Here is a 5442-nt window from a genome sequence, read left to right on the forward strand (position 1 = left end):
GAACCCATGTAAGTGAAACTGACTCGGCCGGGCTACCCAACTCATATGCCGGCCACCACTGGTAAGCCGCTCCGCTAAGTTGGAACGTAGTAAAAGTAACCCCACTCGACTCAACAATACCCATAGTGCGGAGAATGCGATGGCACCCCTCCAGGAAACCCTGTGCACTCTCTGAAGCCAAACCACTGGATGTAGGAGGGTCGTATTTCTTGAACCTTGCAAGTCTAAGCTGATCTTCTTCAGATGTTGTTGTCCTGACTACGGGCTAAACTGGAACCACAGGTTGTGCCGCCATGACGCCCGGAACCTGGCCAACATGAACTCGCTGCTCTGGAGTGTGGGCGTTAGGGGTGGGCATCGGCCGGTTCGGTCGGTTATTATAAAAATACGGTTCGGTTTTTCGGTTTTCGGTTTTGTAATATTAATAACCAAATCAAACCAAAGTATTTACGGTTCGGTGCGGTTTTTTCAAAGTTCGGTTCGGTTATTTCCGGTTTATATTTTCGGTTTCAAACGGTTGTAGACTTATAGGAACATCGAAGTATTTACATTTTACAGTTTGTAATAAGTTCAATATTATGTGATTTGTCCAATTATAATGCTAGTATTGTATGCCTGAAACAGTTACGGTTTGTAATTAAGTAGTAGTAGGGTAGTTATATCTCGATAATTATCACTAAGGATGTGATTTGTCCATACGGTCTGTAGGAACATTATCCAAGTGCCTACTGTCTTAAGCTGGCCATCTTATCTGATAACAATCATCTTCTTCCGTCGTGCAGTGCACTGTCACCCTCGTTATTGGTCTTATTCCCAGACCAATAATTCACTGTAATCACTCACCTTCATACTCTTGCTGGGTAATTTTTCTTTTCATTTTTCGTTTTCTTCTTTCCCTTTCTTGTGAAGCTTTAACTTCCATCTGATTTTCATGTCGCCCTTCCCATGTACCATTTGAATCTCAAAATTAAGGTCTTTTTGACGTCAATCTTTTTGTTTACTTTTATATATTGTTCAAAAGATGGTTATCAAGAATCATTCTTTATGTTATATATTCTTTTTGCAGGAAAATAAAATGGGAGAGATGTCTTGTAAACTGCTTTTGCAAATTATCGTAGTTGTCTCAGTATTGTATCCTAAAGTATTGGTAAATTGTAGTGATTCTAAAGATGTGAGTGAATGGTTTTGTTATCAAGAATGCGTGGACGCATATCAGAATTTCTCTATCCTCTGTAAGTATTGATCCTTTCTTTAATGGTCTAAGTGAGCACTCTCTATATAATTAATGCCTTTGTTTCACTTTTCCTTGCTCTTAAGAGTGATCGATCTGTTAAAACAATTTTGTTTCGTATGAAGAAATGCATCCTCCTGAATTTCGGTTTTTCTGTTTAACCGAAAACCGAAATACAAAAACCATAAACCGCACCGAAAAATCGAAAATTAATAATTTTAAAACCGTGCACCGACCGAAAAACCAATTAAACCGAAACCGAAATACCGAAATTCACGGTTCGGCCGGTTTTTTCGGTTCGATCGGTATTATGCCCACCCCTAGTGGGCAGTGGGAGTCTGAGTCCCTTCTCCAGTCTGTGAAGTAGCTAGTGCAACCGGAATCAACCCCGCCTGAGCCAATGTACCAAACATGCTCAGAAACTGTGATAAGGTCTCCTGAAGAGCGGGGGTAACAGAAGGCACCCTCGGTACCTGCCCCCTAACTGGAGCTACTGGCGGCTCCTTAACAGCTGCTCTGGTAGGTGCTCTAGCTGTAGCACGTACTCCTCGTTGACCTCTGCCTCTGCCTCCAGCGACCCTTGCTTTGGGAGCAGCATCGTCGGTAACTACAGCGCGTGTCCTCACCATCTGTGAGAGAATAGAATGATAAAAGTTCAGACAGCGAGATCAATAAGCTCGCACCATAGGATTGAAAGAAGTGAGATTGTCCTAATAGTTCCGTAGCCTCTCGAAGATAAGTATAGACGTCTCCGTACCGATCCGCAAGACTCTACAAAACTCGCTTATGACTCGTAGCACCTATGAACATAGAGCTTTGATACCAACTTGTCACGACCCAAATTTCTCCTCCATTGGGTCTCGTGATGGTACCTAGTCTTAGGGACTAGGTAAGCCTAACATTAAATGAAAACATTAACAACATTTAAATAACACCTAACAAATTTGAAATAGAAATCTCTTTAAACTTTACAACCCCAAAACCAGTAGTACAAGCCATAAGCTCTACAGAGTTTGCTACAACTGCTAAATACAACTGTTGGAAATAAGTAAGAACAAAGTGTATACAAAATAGGAAGGTGACTCCGAAGCCTGCGACCGTAGCAACAAGTTTACCTTGAGTCTCCATTCGCGTAGGCAAAGCTCTGCGAAGCATCGCGTTTTGAAGGAGGAAGTTTGGCAGAATATAAAATATCAAAAGCGAGGGTTAGACTTATTTTTCATAATTTGATATTGGGAGCTCGGGTTGAGGCGATTCTTGGAGGGTTTTTCAAGGAAATGGTTAGGGTAAGTGGTTCTAACTCAGATTTGGATAAATTACATGAATATATCATTGTTTTCATCATTTAATTGCTGTTTTGGGTTGAAAAAATGAGGAACAATTGTAGAAACTTCATAGGCTTTAATTTGAGGATTTGAAGGTCGAGTTGTGATCGGATTTGAGTAATTTTAGTATGGTTGGACTCGTGGCCGAATGGGTGTTCGGATTTTGTAATTTTGATCGAGTTCCGAGATGCAGTCCCGGATTGACGTTTTGAGTTGACTTTATTTCTTTGCAAAGATTGTAACTTTATGATTCGAAATAATTTCCTATAGCTAATATTTATGGTATGAAGTTGTTTTGGCTAGATTCGAGCCGTTCAGAGTTGGATAATCGAGGAAAAGGTCTCCTAATGGATTGATTTAGCGTGTTTTGAGGTAAGTGTCTTGCCTAACCTTATGTGCAGGAATTTTCCCTTAGGATTGGTGTTGTTTGTGATAACTGTGATGTGTGAAAGCCGTGTATGCAAGGTGACGAGTGTGTGCACGGGCTAAATGTAGAAATTTACCGGTTTTATCTATGTATATTCCTTTCATGCCTTAATCGTGTTAACTTAACATGTTATATTCATCATTTTTAGGCTATCTTCACATGCTTTACTTGTCTTATCTGTTACTTGTTAATTGCCTACATGTCAGTTGAAGTTGTTGTTTCCTCTATTCTTTATTCATTATTTAACTGTAAATTCTTTACTTGAAGTTGTTATTCTTGGAATATCTTGTTGATGAAACTAGTATTGAGTTATAAAGGCCGTGATTCACATTGAGGCAAAGTGTTAAGTTGTGAAATATTACTCTGTTGAGTTATTCACTTTCGGTTGTTATTGATGAGACTCTTGTGTACATTGTAGATGAGCCATAGGATTTTTATTGTGAAAACACTGTTATTGTTGATCCTTTGGCAAGTTGTGATATTGAGCACTTGAGGTGCGATTTGTGATACATTGTCATATTGATACGCATGCGGTGGTATGAGGATTTGGGGTTGAAACTCAGGCAATAAGATAAGGTGGGCTTGTTACGCGTGACTAGTATGGGAACTACTAGAAGCCATGCGGTGTGATAAGGTGGGCTAAAATGCGGGATGCTATTTCAGGAAAAATAATTTTCAAAACTAAATGCATGGCTCCCGCGGTGATATAAGGAAAGATTGTGAATTGATTTGTTATTTGAGACTACGAGGCAGTACCTCGGTAGTGATTCTTGTTGATACTTTCTATTTCTTCACTTGTGTTTTTTTATTTTGTTCTGCGTCATAACATACCTTGTTTTCCTTCTGTGATGCATTATTTGCCTTAGTTCAATATAGGTATTCTCGGTGTATTTCTTTAATTGTCTCATTTCTATTGTTAAATTTTTTTCACTATTATACACTTGTTCAGTTTCTTATTTATTCCAGTAGGGCCTTGACCTGACTTCATCACTACTCTATCGAGGTTAGGCTTGGCACTTACTGGATACCGTTGTGGTGTACTCATGCCACGCTTCTGCACATCTTTTTGTGCAGATCCAGGTACCTTCTACCAGTCCAGGCATCAATGAGTTGAGTTCGTACTCGAAGACTTCAAGGTACACCTGCCGGCGTCCGCAGTCACCCTCTATCTATTTCTATATTTTCCTCCTTTTATTAGATACAGTTGTATAGGGATGGCAATGATATTGTAGAGCTTGTGACTCGATATCACCAGGTTTTGGAAAAATTTTATATATTGAGATATGGAGCATTCTTTTATTAAAATTCATTGAATATTTGAGATTTTATTTGTTATATCAGTTATATTCCGCATGTTTGTTAGGCTTACCTAGTCTTAGAGATTAGGTTCCATTACGACATCCTACGGAGGAAAATTCAGGTTGTGGCAAGTTGGTATTAGAGTTCTAGGTTCATAGGTGTTATGAGTCACAAGCAAATTTAGTAGAGTGTCACGGATCGGTACAGATACGTCTGTATCATCTTCGGGAGGTTATGGAACTTTTAAGAAAAGATTCACTTTTTCATTCCTTATCATGTGAATTTGTTGACTTCGAAATTCTAAATATCCGTCTTTCTATTCTCTCACAAATGGTAAGGACATGCATAGCTAGATCAGATGATCAGACACCTATACCCCCTGCTAGAGCCGCGAGAGGCCAGGGTCGGGGCAGAGGTCGAAGACGGGCATGTGGTGCAGCCAGAGCACCGGCCCGAGCCGCTACAAAGTAGCCACCAGTAGCTCCAATTGGAGGGCAGGCATCTGATGCGCCTGTTACTTCCCCTACACTTCAGGAGACCCTCGCCCAGTTTTTGAGTATGTTTGGAACTCTAGCCTAGGTAGGGTTGATCCCACTTGCTCCTGCCATATCTCGGGCCGGGGTAGGAGCACAGACTCCTGCAGCCCATACTCCAGAGCAGCGAATCCAGGTTGACCAGGTCCCAGAGGTCATACCAGTACAGACGGTTGTCCCAGTTCAGCCTAAGGTTAGGGCAGCAGCTTCGAGGGGGAGCAGCTCAGGCTCGAGAGGTACATAAGTACCACCCTACTACTTTCGGCGGGTTGGCTTCAGATGATGCCTAGGGTTTTCTTGAGGAGTGCCATTGTATCCTCCGTACTATGGGTATTGTGGAGTCGGGTGGGGTTGTTTTCACTACGTTCCATCTTAAGGTAGCGGCTTATCAATGGTGGCGAACATATGAGTTGGGTAGCCCGGCCGAGGCGGCTTCACTCATTTGGGCTCAGTTCTCAGATATGTTCATGAGGGAGTTTGTTCCCTTGAGTCTTAGGGATGCATGGAGTGCAAAGTTTGAGCAATTGCACCAGGGTGCTATGACCGTATCAGAGTATGTTGTTAGGTTCAAAGAGTTGTCCAGACATGCACCTACATTAGATTCCACAGTCAGAGAGCGAGTCCGTC

At 41.5% G+C, this 5442-nt stretch overlaps 1 long non-coding RNA gene across 2 annotated transcripts; it reads left to right on the forward strand.

Annotated features, from left to right (window-relative positions):
- Positions 1 to 714: 714 nt before the first annotated feature.
- LOC109237840 lies at positions 715 to 4311 on the forward strand. Of its 2 annotated transcripts, none has more exons than XR_002069667.1 (4): positions 715 to 860; positions 1067 to 1232; positions 2860 to 2928; positions 4058 to 4311. It is a non-coding gene; the product is annotated as an uncharacterized LOC109237840 (long non-coding RNA). The 2 variants fall into 2 exon arrangements; XR_002069668.1 differs by lacking the exon at positions 715 to 860 and adding an exon at positions 880 to 972.
- Positions 4312 to 5442: the final 1131 nt, after the last annotated feature.

Source organism: Nicotiana attenuata, unplaced genomic scaffold (genome assembly GCF_001879085.1).
Source record: "Nicotiana attenuata strain UT unplaced genomic scaffold, NIATTr2, whole genome shotgun sequence".
Lineage (NCBI taxonomy): Eukaryota > Viridiplantae > Streptophyta > Magnoliopsida > Solanales > Solanaceae > Nicotiana > Nicotiana attenuata.